The 15,665-nt window shown below is 37.5% G+C and overlaps 1 long non-coding RNA gene across 1 annotated transcript; it reads left to right on the top strand.

Annotated features, from left to right (window-relative positions):
* The first annotated feature begins 1,228 nt into the window (after window positions 1-1,228).
* LOC140250597 (uncharacterized) lies at window positions 1,229-13,885 on the top strand. The gene is made up of 3 exons (XR_011903211.1): window positions 1,229-1,313; window positions 11,772-11,828; window positions 13,141-13,885. It is a non-coding gene; the product is annotated as an uncharacterized lncRNA (long non-coding RNA).
* Window positions 13,886-15,665: the final 1,780 nt, after the last annotated feature.

The raw sequence follows: 15,665 nt of genomic DNA, 5'->3' as shown, positions 1-15,665 counted from the left end.
TGAGTAAATAAATGACTTGGTGAACATATTTGCTTGTATCAGTTCAGTCACTTAACTGTGACTCAGCATGGGTTTTGACACTGACAGCAAGAGCACTAAGTGGCCAAATTCTATAGCAGATACTTTGATGCTGCTCACACTGTCCTTTCATAAACACTGCTTAAGTGAACATGCTGCAGTTGTCCAGCTGAACATTTATAAGAGAGGTCAGATGGTGTAGAAAATTTATTCTTTAACAGAATATATTATTATTTATCTTTATTTGTTATTTTATTATTTATCTTTAGCAGATAAATTACAGATTGTGCATTTTCATATCAGTCTTCAGGAGAGATATATATGCACTTACCATTATATAAAAAGATACGGTATGGATTATGCAAACATACACATTTGCTTGAACTAATTATAAATATTTGATTTCAGTTATATCTGGGAACTGAGTGTAATTTAGTTAACTAGAGCCCAGACAAGTAAACACAAAACTAGAAGATTTTTGCCTTAAGAAACCTACTGGAGCTGGACTTCAAAATACAGTCGAGTACCTTATGAATGACATAGACAGTCATGGAAGAATTTCAGAATATTTGTGTACCTAAATCACACTGTAATCAGCAGGAATTAAACACTGAGGTATTATGGAAATCCCTTTCTGCCTAAATCCTTATTTATCAAAAAGTTTAACCATCTTTGCATTTCTTTCCTAGTACCCTGACTATGTTTTAGGGAACTTCCACTAGACATCCATCAAACACAACCTATATAGACTATTTTGACTGCTATCTCACGTTCTGCTGAATGAGAGAAGATAACACCACTGACAGCTTGAAGGCAGCAGTGCTCTTGCATAAACAACAGGGCTTTAGATCTACCACAGACATTCTCAAAAAAAGAATATGTTGTTTTGTTTCATTCTCACCCTTGCAAGGTGGGCAGTTACACTGATAGGTGGAAACAGGCTTTTCCTAACCAAGCTTTGACACAGCATCATATAGTTGAAAAAGATGCACATTTTCTTTCTAAACTAGACTGAATAATGGGGATTATTATTTTTCTCAATTAGACAGGTGTAGGGGAACTGTTATGTTACAGAGTGAACTGATGATTGAGTACCTGGTGAAGGGAATGGCTGGCCCAGAAAGCACAGGTGCAAGCAATTCACCCATGCTTCCCATATGACCAGGAGGAGAGCACACAGGATCCACCTCACTCTGGGCTCATTTAAGGGCTAGCCTCCAAAGGGAGATTGTCTCTTGGTTGAAGGTTGTGTTCTGAAGAGTGCTCTACTGCTAGAGACCTTTACCATCAGCTGGGTGAGTCAGCTATTTTGGTCTTGTGATTATTGCCATTTCTTATGATTCTTTGCCTGGTATTGCAACAAACTCATCAGAAGCAGTTTTCTTGCTTCCAAGGATAGTCAGAAGGCTAGGATGGAGGCTGTGGAAAACAAGATCTTAATCTCTGATTAAGATTATTTCAGTGCAGAAGTGATTTTTAAGCAGTCTTCGTTCTTTTTGTACCCTTTTGACATGGAATATCTTGTCTCCTGGTTTTCCATGTGTTCCAGCCTATTCATTGTTGTTTTGTGAGTTTATTTCATAGGAGGTTACCTACTGTGGTGAACTGTAGATAGAGAAGATTGTGCATGCAATTTTTCTTGACCTGTTAATTCTTTCTCATTAACGTCTTATTGAGGAGAGAGCTGGGTGGTGATTATTGGTAGCTGAAGAGCCAGCAATTCTTGAATGGTCATGTGCAGACAGAAGAGGTTACCACAATGGCAAAGGAGGTATTAATAGCCATCTAATAGGTTTCAACTATGATCCTTGGAGCTAAGTTATCAGAAACCTCAGCCATTTATTATCAGTTGCTGTGTGCTGCTTCTGGTCTTCCTAACAAAGGTTAATCATCCTACACGAAAATTCAGGGTGTCAAAGGCTGTAGGAATAGACACATACTTCAGACCTTTACCTTCACTGCCTAGCACGTGAAGTCATTGTTTACAGCTGCATGGTACTAACAGATTAGCAAAGAGTGAATATTTAATGAAGGGATAGCATTAGGATCCAACATTTCTTACGTTTAGTTACCTCTCTGACAACAATTGATGGATATAAAAGATTGCAGGAGGCTTTTAATTTCTCCCTCAGTCTGCTTATGCAAGTGAATAAGAGGCAAGACCCTGAAAAGGCTATCTTTTCAGGTAACAAAGCACTTATTTCTTTACTCAGGAGCTTGTAAGAGCTCCTTGTGAAGCTGAAAGCTTCTTTATTTTCACTTACTCATCTTGACAGTTGAAATGAACAGTGTTCGTCTCCCTGGGTTAGTCTCTTCTCTCTCTCCACTTTGCACAGATATATTTTAGATTACCACTCAGATCACAGGGGTCCTGCTTTGCTTCACTGAGTACTTAATTTCCTGGCTTTATCTACTGACAGTAAGTGATGCAACTTATGATTTATCCTTAGTATTTCATTAACATTCTCTCTTAGTAAGACTTAGTAAAACCGGCTCCTGTTTTTCTGTTCTACCTTTGATATTTTCTTTCTGTGCCTTGTTTATCTCATTGAATTGCATGCTATGCTTAAGTGGGATTACTTGGGTGGGGCTTATAAAATACCAAAGATTTTTTTATAACACTCTTTTAGGGAGCTAAAATCTGTACCACTCACTATCTATATAATATGCCTTTAACCAAAAGCTTATGAATCTGCTGGTAATCAAACTTGTCTAGTGACTTTCTCAAAATAGCTCATAAGTTTCGTGGAATCAGAGAGAAAGAGAGGGAGAGAAGAGACCTACTGTACCTTCCCTGTCAGAAGGGACCGGAGAATCCAAAGAAGTCATGAATGGAGCTGTAGTAAAGCAGGCTTCCTTGCTTCTGCTACAGTCAGAACTAATTTTTTTTTTTTTTAATTTTAATTTTAATTTTTTTTAATGTATTGGCAAGCACTAAAGCACTGAAAAAGAAAACATTTACTGGAATACTCTAAGTGATGGGGGCTTTGGTTGTAATTATAGAACATTTCTCTTTTGTGATCTGTGTTTGGCAAATGAAGCAAAGGTTCTCAAAAGGGGTTGTGACACCACAGGCCAGCACCAACCCATTTTATTTTTTGTACAGATGGAGTGATACAGAATCCCAGTGAGAAAGGAGGGGAGGGCAGGGCATCCAGATGCCCACAGCCAGCAATCCTGGCCTCTGAATTACATTTGCCACATCAGGGCATCAAAGGCAAACTAGTGAGGACAGTCAGAAGCTATTAAAGTTTGATGCTGGTTATCATTTACATAGCAGAGGTAAATACAACAACAACAGAAAAGGGCAAGAGCAAGAAGGTTTAACTGAAATTGAACCCAAAGGTAAGTCATAAAGAAAAGCAAGGTGAACTGCTGACAGCAGTTATTGAGGTGAATTTTGTTCTGGACAATCATTACTTTGTTTGTTTTTTGTCTTTTCCTGGAATCAGATGGTGATAAGACTAGTGTAAAACTGTTCTGTAGTCTTCTGCAGCGAAGACTGACTTTGTTACAAAGAATGGATTAAATTTTGTTTGAAGTGGCCGGGCTGGTAGTCTTAAGTCTTCTTAGAGGAGAGGATTGAAAGATGTGGCTGGTCTCAAACAGTTCTCTGGGAAGAAGCGAGGACCTCTTATGAGCTAGGCAAGTTAACTGAAGTTGGCATCTGATGCAAGATCTCCTCTGCTAGAGGTTGTACAATATAATTGGGGCTAATAAATCAAACAAAGAGAGAGAGAGAGTCCCTGAAAACCGAGAGGCCTACTGTGAACTCTAGGTGACACGGCTGGAACGCTTCCCACTCTCCAAGGGTCTGAGAGAGGGAACTCCAGCCTGGGAGTGAGATTATATATGTCCTCCTCCCATGACTTATCTCTGGCTGCGACGTCCTCTGGGATATGTAGTTCTCCTCTGAGAGCTGAGTACTTGGGATGCAGCCATTCCACAGAACTGGAGCATGAACCTTGCAATGATCCATACTGCACATGATGTTATGATGTGGAATATTGACAGCAACACCACAAAACCATGACAAGAGGGCAGGAACAACTTCACTGAGATTATTTTGCCACACCAACTAGCCATGTGTAGAGCAAGTAATTTCAAATACTTATGATTTCTGGGTGCTTAAACATCAAAACTGCTGTTTATCTAGTGTGGCTTTTTTGTTTATTTCATGTGGAAGGCCAAAGACTAACTAGGATATAGATACTGGTTTATTCTACAGGGACTCTGCAAATTGAGACCTGGCACATTTGTAATACTCTCATATAAAGATTTCAAAGTAGTTGGTGCAACACCTCCCATGTATAAACTGATAAATTACCCTCTCAAATGTAAGTATAGTAACAGAAGTTAATATCCCATTCTACATGTAATGTGGTCTGTGTGTAACTCTCATTCTGCTCTGGAGCTGGCAGACAGTGCATGCCCATTAGTGCAACTTCTCTAATTCTTTTTGATAACTCCTTCATGCTGTCTCTCACTTGAAGTGCATCAAAACTATTATTTAGGATCCTTTCTGCTTGCTTGCATGTACAAGGGAGATTAATTCTGATCCTGTTGCTTTGTTCTCAGTGAAAATATGCTAGATACTGTTACCCCTTCTGTAGCCTCAAGAACTAGCAACACCCCCCATCTTCCTATTCAGTTATCAGTCTCCTACATAAATTCTTGATGGTAGGAAATGCAAGAGATCTTAGATTGCTTAGCACTGGTTCAGCAACCAGGGGTTTTCTTTGGTTAGCTATGACTGTCTGGAATTAGGAGTTACAGCTTATTTTTCCAACAGCACATGTTGAGGTACATAGCATAAAAATGCAAATGCCGAGAACTTGTGAAAGAAGGATGCATGGAGTTGCCTGTGCTTTAGTGCCTCTCTCTGAAGTGAGAAAAACACTCTATTATCAAAGTATCTGATTTCTTACTGTCAATAAAAGTCTGGAGGTTTGTTTATGGAAAAGAATATCAGAAGTTTTCCAGGGCTTACAGCAGAAGCCTTATTTTCTTGCTAGTCATTTAAATGGCTCCTGCTCTACACCAATTTCTCATGGCCATGCACCAGTGAATTTCATATATTTACGTTCTGTATCTTGCTTGATATAAACTATGAAAGCAGACATGCTGTGGCAGCACAGCAGCAGTATTCCAGTAAGGTATGTTGTATGGTTGTATGAGTTGGTCCTATGTGTGTTCTTGATGATTTATATTTCTCAAATTCCTATGCCCAAGCTCCCACTGGCAACATATATACATCATACATATTTCAACACTTCTGCTCATCGGATAAGTTTATTAATGTTGGTTAGCCATGTTTAATTAAACAGAATGGAGGCATGAATTTGCTTGCCTTGACCTCTGAGCCACCTTCCTCTTGCGTATGTAACTTGTCTGCAAATTTTGTGTTCTGTGAGTGTCAAGGATAAAGTATGTTATCCAGTAATTTTTTTTTTTTTTTAACTAACATAAAACATAGATCCCACATAAAGTATTGGGTATATTTTGCTGGAGAGTGGAGCTAGGTTTTTGTTGTTGTTGTTTCTTTGCTGTTATCTTCTGCTTCAACAGATAAGGCATTCCATACCTTGCTGGGTAGTCAGAAAATGAAAATAATTGGAGATTACATTACAACACTCCATTGTCCTGAGATTTAAAAGAGCCTTTTTATAGGCAGAAAAAATAAAGGACAATAACAAAATACAAGAGATATCTCAAAGGAGGATTTGAAATTAGAGCTTCTCTTATAGTTGAACTGGGCACAGTAGCAGTGAACCTTCCACAAAAGATGTGAGTGGTATTAATCAATACAGCCCTTCTTGCCATAAACTTTTTGAAAAATGTCTTATGTGATCTTCTGGTCTGTGATGCTCAAATTAGTGTGATCATGTATGCTGAAGTTCATATGCATGTCAATAGTGCATACGGTAAGCTTACCTTGTACATATATTTCCCATGTCCAAGTGAGCTTGTTCTTAGAATGTATGCATTATTTTGCTTTATTAACTGCATTTGGCTTATTCCTCCTAAAATGTGAGGAGTTACTTTAACCTGAGAAACAAAGCATACAAACTCAAAAGGTTATATGGTAAAATGTGTGCATTTAAAGATTGTTTTTTATTTCACAGTCTACTATTCAGGTTAAAAAAAAGAAAAACATCTTAATATGAGAAGTTCTTGAAGGAATGAGAAGACACTGCTGTATGAAGAGAGGCTTGTTTCTTTACTAGGGAACACCAGACAGTCTTGCAACAGGATATTACAAGTTGTTGAATATTAATTATCAGAAGACCTGCTGATAATCTTCCTTGTCCTTCCTGGTGGAAATAGTCACGTATAAAGAAATGGATTTGTTTCATGAGTACTGATAGTTGCTACTGATCGCTTTGTTCTGGAGAAAGAAAAATATTCTCAAATCAGGGGAGCAGTTAAATAGAAGGTGAGGACATATAAAAAGGGAGGAACATGTACACTTAATCTTTTATTCTGATTAGCTCATGTTTGGCAAATTTGAATATTCATCTGTGCAAATGTAGCAGCAAAACAAAACCACAAAAGAGTACATTTGTTTAACTTAGCTGATGTTTGAGTACTGTTCAGCAATGTCACAAATCAGTCATTTTAATCAGCTTGAGAAATATCCTGAGCACGTCTTCTGAGGGAGCTGTAGAGATATAAACTGTGTTATGCAATGCCATATGAAGTAGAGATTCATTTGCTATATCAATGAGGAATATTTCTCTAAGAAAAAAGTTTACTGTTTCAATAAATTTTTATTGATGTTAATGATGTTAGGTAAAACTACTCAGACTTTCCAAGTAGTACTAAATAGTTACCAGGACCAACTAACAACCCTTCCCTCCCTCCACAAAAAGGGGCTTACTGTGCTCGCATCTTTTCTTGTGGGTTTTAGTTTTACTCAGGGTCATTTGTCTTAGAACTGTGAAATAAGTTATTGTAGGGGAAGGAAGACCCTCCTTCTGTGAGATCTGGTCCAGTTTGTCATTTCAAATCCCTCTTAATTTTTAAAATTGAGGAGTAAATAAGTATGGCATTTTGTATAAAGTGTTAATTTATGTGAGTAATACTTAAAACATGTGATAGGATCATGAATAATATACCTATTTCTATAAATGCTTTATTTCTGAGGAAAAGGTGTAGTATGTGATAATCATTCATTAGAGGGGTATCTTTATTGCAGAGACCTGCAAATTCATATGAAGTTTGGCTTGCAAAGTTTTGTATTTGTGCTTTTTTTATTTTTGTTTGTTTGTTTGTCTTCCTCATATCCACAGGGTTAAATTGAAGAGTCCTACAGAGGAATAGGCCTCACAGATTTGAGAGTTAATTCAGTTCTTTGCTGTTTGCTCTTAATTACATCTGGAAAACTAGTGTGTTTCATTCCTTCTTTTTACATTCTGACACTTGGCAATAACTTGACTGTGGTTAGTTTTGCATTTCTTGTATTATTGAAAACATTAGTAAAATATTCATTAAAGGAATTCAAAGAACATCAGAAAGAAATATAAATTTTTTTTCTTCTTAGCATTCAGTTATCTTTAGTTCCATCTTTAGAGGAATATTCCTGAATATATCTAGATAGTTAATGCCTGCATCATCTGCATGAGTTTCATTATCAGATATCAATATACATTAATAAGTACTGTGGGAAATCAATATACTCTTACATCAAAATACTTTCCTTTTTTTACAGTTGTTGGCTTTTCACCATGCTAGAGAGGGCCAAGTCATCTGCAGGTTTTTATTTTTTAAATTCTTAAAAAAAGCCTAGGAGTGAATTCCAGCTCACAGGGAAGCATAAAGTAAAACATTTTACAGTTTACAGTGTGCAATTGTCAGGGATTAGAATGATTTATTTATTGATAAATAAACAAAAAAGATGGGGGATTGACTTTCAATTTTGTATCTTGATTAAAGCACTAGAAAACCCAGAGTGTATTCTTATTAGCATTATTTGATGCTCCAGGGAGTATTGGCAACTGTACTTCAATCAAGTAATTTTCAAGATATTTAACTAAACTAGATTTGTACCCATTCACTTTTATACCTTTTGTACTGGATGAGATGACAAAACTTACTTTTTTAGGTGTTTATTAGAGAGAAAATAAACCACTATACAAGTGGCACTTTTGTTCCTGGGGCTGACACAACTTCCTTAAGTCCTGAGCAATAACAGTTGGATGATGTTGTCTGTTTTCCCTGTCTCAGTATGCAAGGGCAGTCTGGCTGTTCCAGATGTGCTGCCAACTCCCCTTATTTTCTGTCTGTGAAACATTTATTTCTCCTGAGCTTAAATACCATAGAAAAGAGAAGCTGCAGCAAACCAGTGCTGGTGACTAACTAAGGAAGAGGAGATGGGATATGGATTCTCTTAGCTTCCCAAATTCTATGTTAGAGAGAGAAGAACATGTAACCAAAACAATTTCTGCTGTGCTAAGTTATGGGCTATGCTGGTATAACTGAGGGAGTGGGGAAAAAAAAGGGATAAGGATTTTGCCTTTTTCAATCATTGGTGCTATATACTGAAGGTGTTATATTACTGTCCCTAGAGTTTCAGTCATCCATAGGTCACATGGTCTTAATCAGCACTTCCAACTATTTCTAAGATTTGAAGAAGACCATAAATCACATTTTGGAAAATAGACACAACTAGAATTATGCCCGAGGAAGTGATTAAAACAGGATCAGTGGTCTGCTTGCAGCTATCTGAAAGGTAAAAAGAATAAGGAATAAAGACTATACAACATCATGCCTTAAGGCAAAAGGAGAAGAAAAGGAGCAGCATGCTGAGGGAATTATTTGAGAAGATGCAGCAAGGAGAGCATGAGGTAGAAGAAGAGTAAAGTGTACATGAAAGATAAAACAGAATGGCAGGCAAAATTGAAGATAAAAGAATGCAGTTATTTTTGTGAAAATAAACAGCCTTAAAGATAGCTGCAGATGAAACCCTTCTTCAAGCTGTTGCTGGAATTGAGTGAAAAAGCCCTGTGACAATCCTAGGTGAACACGTGCAATGTTCTGTGTAAAGTGCTTTGAACCTTTTATGCCTAAAATTCAGATGTGCAGATGGGAGATGTTAGCTATAAAAAAAGAGGGGGGGGGGGGGGAAAAAAGGCATATCCAACAAGTCTTGTGAATATGATGTGATTTCAGTTTCCTGCTGTTAGCTCACAGTACTCCATCTTCAGACTTGGCTTGGATGTTTTCTGCTATCACATCATTCTGTGCTGCAACATCAGCACAAGCTTTGAATAGTTCTGTTTGGCATTCTCAGAAGTTCTCTCAATACATTCTATTGAGTACCTCTCCATCAAAATCAAACATAATTAGTTACTGGCATCCTTAACTTGGGTATAAATATAAATTTGCCATTTTAAGCAATTGTTTGAGTATAATCTACATAAGGAGTGCTTGCTACAAAAAAACATTTGATATAAATTCTCTGTGCTTGTAGTCTATGCCATGACTTTGGGAAAGGGACTTGTCCTTAGTGGAACCCACTAAAAATGATTTTTAAATGAAGGCAAATATATATATATTATTGCAACACTTTTTCTTCTAGGAAACAGTTCCATTCAAGACAATTTGTAGCATTTAGAATCTGTATGCTTACTCTTTGATTTAGCATGCTGTAATTAACAATGACCTCTATTATCTACTAAGAGGTCAGTGTTTTATTTAGTTAATTTCAAGTGAGCTTTTATTGCTAAGGAAATGAATGTGCTTTTTATTTTTTTTTATATGAGCAGATAGTAGCTCTTACAGAATAGAAATCTATGCCAAGATGCTCTTGTCAAAGAGAATCAAAGGCTCTTAAATATAGACAATTACTTAAATACACAGCGTATTAATAGCTACATCAGACAAGACTTCTCTTGAAATTACTGTCATAGAGAGCAAATATGAGTGAAGAAAGCAGTTCTGCTTCATCCAAGCTGCAATCTGATCACGTTATAGCAGAATGAGAGACATCATCAAAGCTTAGTTTCACTCTTTTTTGGGAAGGGATCTTCCTTTGGGCCTCATTGTTCTGCTTCATGCATCTCTGGGTTTGCAGCTGAACCTGTGCTTGTTGAAATATGATGAACATATACAGTTGCCCCAGAAATTTGCTGGCAATATCTCTGCTGAAAGTCTAACCTCTGGTGAGAGATGTCTCTGCTTTACAAATGTGTGAGACTTCACAGATGGTTTAACTGCCTGGAATGGTTTCAGTCCCAAAGTGAGAGAAGATTTAGTGAGAATTACTGGTGATGGTTGGACTGGGTGATCCTCTGGGTCTTTGCCAACCTTGGTGATTCTATGGTTCTTAGATGAAATTGGAACAGACCAATACATCAGGTTCCCTGCATAGCTTAAACACATGATGTCAGGCAGTGATGTCACATGCAAAAAATGTGAGATCTTTCAAAATGCTGTAATAGAAGGAAGACGTTAGTTTCATTTCACAGTGAACCAACTTTCCTTGTGTGCCCCACTGCCTGAAATTCAGATGGTTTTGAGATGTGTTCAGAATTTGTTCTCCTACAATGCCCAGAGATATTTAGGTATCTGGAACTGTAATTCTCCAGAATGGAATGAAATAAGACTATGTTTGAGTTTTCATGTATTTCCAGTAACTTTTTCAGTTTAAAGCTGGAGTTTAGAGAGGATCACTATTCTCTGAGGTTTGTTTTCTGTTGCTGGGTTTACCACTGTGTCTGGGAAGAGAAACCAAATCTTCAGTTTCTTCATCTCAAAGCTGATAGGAATTTAGTTTCAAACTAGCAATGCCACCTGTCTGTAAAAATAGAATGCACATTTAAATATCTGAAGACACGATCCACAAAACTGTGCAAAATTTTATAAAGGAAGTAGTGTTTAATGGGGCACACTGGGATAAAATAAACTGATTTAAGATCTTAAAGGAAGAAAAGACTTCAGAAGAGGGGTTCTTTAAGACTGATTTGAGGATCAGGCAACAGAGTTTCTAGCTGATCAAGGGAAGGGACGCATCTTCTCAGTTTTGTGTGTGGCAATGCAATTTCATACTTGCAGAATTGTTTTTGTCCTTAAACCACCTTGTGTTGACTTTCAAGTGCAGCACTGGCTGTGAGACCATACTTTGAGTATTATGTGTTTATGAAAAACTGTTAGCAGGTTGTCTGTGTTATAAGACTGAGTTCTTTTGCAAACTTTTTTTCAAGGTGACTTGTTTTCTATTAATATGCTTGCTTTTTCAGGCCCATGGACTGTTGCCTATCCTATTTCTGAAAGTAGTATGTAGCTTGCTGAGTCAGGGTACAGGAAGAGAAGCTTTGCCTCCCTAATAAATTAGCAGTAAATTACGGACTCAAATGCCCTGATGTAGTCAACCAGCCATGGCAAATGCCTGGTGTTTGCTGCTGCCTTTATTTAAAAGTTATTAATTGTTTAGTTTTTAAAGCAGATTTTATTATTATTATTATTATTTTAGCACATGTATCTGTAGACCTGTATTCTCTGTGCATGCACAGAAAAGCTGATAGGTCATTGATGTAATATTTTCGCAGACAAGTGACATGTACAGCAGATATTAATGCATATATTTGTGAATGCACAAAGGAAACTGAAAACTGGGTTTCTGTTTGTTATAGGTGTAGGCAGTGATACACTGAAAAAGTAGGTCAAGAATCATAGGAACTAACTCAAATCAGGAATGTACTTTGCTCTGAAGACAGAAAAAAACCCTACTTATTTCTGTTTCCCCTCTTCAGGTTCCCAGTACCAGACAGAAAGCAAAAATGTTCGCATCAGAAAACAATGTGAGAAGGGTAATTCCATTTCTTGTGTTATCTCTAACCACAATTACATTAAACAATAAAGCTTATATTAATGGTGCTGCTCACCCTGATGTCAAAGATAAAGATGTTTAGATAAATTTCGAATAAAGTAGGTTACAGTTTTATTTGAACTATTAAGACTTACAAGGCTCATTAATTGCTTTATAATGATTGTGATACTGTTATGGCTCTGTATGGTCTTTTTGGACATGAGGTGTAATTGGTCAGTGCAGTTTATAGTTGTAAAGCTGTCAGTTTCTATGCTGAAATGAATATTCAAGTAATTCACGTATATTCTAGATTTAACCTTTGTCTTGCTTAACAAGTATTATAGGGGAAACAAAAGAGAGAATGCAAGCAACTGCATAAAAAACAAATAAGGTGTTGCAAGCTTGTAATAAAAGGGTCACCAGACATGTGGTTTTATAGATTTTATTTTGTCCTGGACACATTCATTCTTGTTGCAGATCCACAATAGTTTTCAAAATGATGAGTGAATCTTGGAAACTGCTGACTTGACTGGCATTCACTCTTCTGTATGCTTAGGTCCCTTTTTAATTGTTTGCACACAGTCTAGAAATTACTTCAAAGCTCACAGCTCAAATTTTCAATTGCTACCAAACATTTTTGCAGCATCACAGCTACAGCTTGTCTTTGATTCTCCAGTTTCCTTTGAAATAGCTTCTTTCTTTCCTCCTTTGTTTCCTCTGGCTAAATGCTGTGATAGCTCTTTGGTGTATAGCAAGAGGATCTAAGTTTCAAGTAACCTGAGGAGTGGACAGAACCCTGGGAGGGCTTAGAAATACTCACATTTGCTAGGGTGGGCTGTGGAAGAGCCCTGGAATAGGTCCTTATGCTCAGTTTCATGACAGAGTTTAGAGCACTTCTTTAACTGCACCTTCATAGATTTCTGAAATGAGTTTCTTAGCAATTTTCTAGTGAGCTTTAGAGAAACAAGTAGGACCCTGTTGAATAATGTGTTGCTGTTTTGAATCAAGTGAAAGATCTATTATTTATAGGCTTTTTTTTTTATAAGAACTTCACAGATATGCCCAAGATAATTATTTGAAAATATAGTCAATAAAAGCAGACTGAAAGCAGCCACCATCCATCAAAATAAGACTAATTAAATAGATGATACTATTGCAGATAAAGAACTTCCCCGAGAAAAATGGGCAGTTCCCTTTGAGCTGTAGGTCTAATACAAAAAGACTCCAAAATTATGTACACATATTTGTACTTATCATACACATACATTGTTCCAAAATAATGTCTCTTATTTTATTATGTTTGCCCATGTCAGAGGTGGCATCCTGACATGAAGTGCAGATGAAGCTGAATTCCTCCAACTGGAAAAAATGGCACCCATTGACATTCATTGATGCTTGTTAAATATTTGTGGAGTCAAAGCATTGGATGTGAGCACAGCCAGGTAGTGGGGAGTGTATTTCAGAAGTGGTGACAGTGATGTGAAAGACAAGCCATGTTCCAGCTTACATATGTCACTGTGATGCTGATGAAGCTGAAAGTTTGAACTTCCAGCAGTAGGCCAGAGAAGAAGGCATTCTTCCTACTTCAACTCAGTAATGCCAGGCCTCATACCAATTTGAAGATCATTGCCAATCTTGGCTGGACTGTCCTGTCACAACCACCATACAGTCTGGATTTGGTGCCTTCTGACTTTCCTCTGTTCAGACTCTTGAAAGATGGACTGCGTGGTCAACATTTTCCTAGTAGCAATACGATCATAGCATCTCTGAAACAGTGGGTCATCTCCATTAGTGTGCATTTTTTATGAGCACAGCATGCAGGTTTATTTTCACCACTGGCAAAAAATGCATAGTGTAATGGTGGTGAATATGTTAGAAGATCTTGTTTTGTAGCTGAGAATTTGCCCTATCAAGTAGTGTTATTGTACTCTTTGTATCAATTGTGGTCTCTATAAATAATTGCTAGATAAATAAATAAATAAGAGGCATTACTTTCAGAGTGACCAACATATAAACAGTAAAAAAAAATACTGATGCCTTTAGTCATTGGCATTCAACCTCTAGTCAGCAAGAGTAGCCTATCTACTGCTTCTCAGTTCCATAGCCTTGATACTTTTTGCCTGTCCTATGGTTCTTTGTCATCCTGAGATGTTGTGAAACAATTCTTTATGCTAATTACACCTTGATATAAGATGCTGTTAGTTTGGAGTAGTGACTCTTTGTCATTTATGGAAATGAGCATGTGAGGTCAAGAGAAAGGGCAAAGTTGCCCTAAGGAGGGGCAGTGTAGAAGAATAAAGACCACTCACAAGCACTCCAACATTATCTCTTCCTATTTTTTTCTAGAATCAGCTATCATGGTTACACCTGGATGGTATTTAGAAAGAGTATTTAAAATGAATCTTTTATTTTCCCTGGAATTACTGGGGAAGCATTAAATTACTTTTTCAAAGGAGTTCAAAGTGGTTAGGTTGTTTCATTTTTCTAAATGTGTGGGGCTGTTTCTGCTTGGAATGCAGCATCTCTTTCAAGCTAATGTGTTGTTCAATTTCTAGCTGTGATAATACAGAAATACTCTTCTTCTAGCCCTCTGTAGACATTTATCACAGTAATGCTAGCTGGTGGGGTTGGAGGGATGTTATTTATTTCACAGTGGCAAGAAACTTCTCTTTTTCCTCTATTAGAGTATTCATTTCTATGGTGATTATTTTCCATCTGAATGATCTTGAAGCTCATCCTTTTGGGAAAGGCCAGCATGAAACTGTAGGGTTTTTTTTTTTCCACTTAAACATTTTTGAGGAAAGAAATGGTACATTGACTTTGCACTGGCTTTTGGCAGATAGGTAAATTTTACCTTCTGCTTCAACTCTTGACTTACAAAATGCATTTTTCAAATGTTGCAGAGCACTCAGGCCTAACAATGGGTGTCTTATATTTTCCTTAAAACCTGGGTAGCTCACTGAGGAATTACTAAACCATTCACCAGTGAGTGGCATTTTCTTCACAAAACAACAGTAAGCAGGCACATTGTAGTAGTGGAGTCTGCTACACAGCAGCATGCACACAGTGCCTGAACTTTTCACAGAAAAATCTGTACCTGTCCCTTCTTCCCTCTTTCTGTTGCTGTTAACAACTGCAAGGAGGACAAGTTTGCTCTTCCAGGTAACTTAAGGTAAAGGCTTACCAAGATGAGATTCAGATTAGCTTCTTTTCTCATGCCTGTTCAATGTTCCAACCCTCCAGCCATGGATGGGGACAACTTCTACCAGCTCAGGCTGCCCAGGGCCCTGTCCAGCCTGGCCTTCAGTGCCTCCAGGGTTGGGATATCCACAGCTTCCCTGGGCAGCCTGTGCCTCAGCATCTTCTGTGTAAAGAATTTCCTCCTAATATCTAGCCTAAATATCCTCTCCATTTTAAAACCATCCCTCTTGTCCTAATACTATGCTCTGTGATGAAGGGTCTCACCCCATCTTTTCTGTAGGTCCCTTTTTAGTCCTGGAAGGGCTGCTGTGAGATCTTCTGTTTTCTAAATAATCCCAGCTTTCTCTTCATAAAAGAGATTCTCCAAGTCCTCTTTCTGGCCTTTAAATCTGCTTTAACCAGTTCAAGTATTCCTTATACTGTTCTATATTGACATTTTCAAACTGTTAATTGCTAGTCAGGGATAGTTCTAATTTTTTCTCATTGTATTTATAAAGGTCCAGGATAGCTCTCTGGCTTCCTAAGGCTTCTTTGGATTTAACAATCTGTGTAACTGCTGTATCAGATTGTGTTAGAGCGAGAAACAACTTCCACTTACCAGCTGCAGCTGCTGAATGCCTTGCTACAAGACAGCCTC

This window comes from Excalfactoria chinensis, chromosome 3, assembly GCF_039878825.1.
Source record: "Excalfactoria chinensis isolate bCotChi1 chromosome 3, bCotChi1.hap2, whole genome shotgun sequence".
NCBI classification, from domain to species: domain Eukaryota; kingdom Metazoa; phylum Chordata; class Aves; order Galliformes; family Phasianidae; genus Excalfactoria; species Excalfactoria chinensis.
The sequence above is the reverse complement of the archived record's forward strand: the minus strand, read 5'-3'. Positions and strand labels throughout refer to the sequence as shown.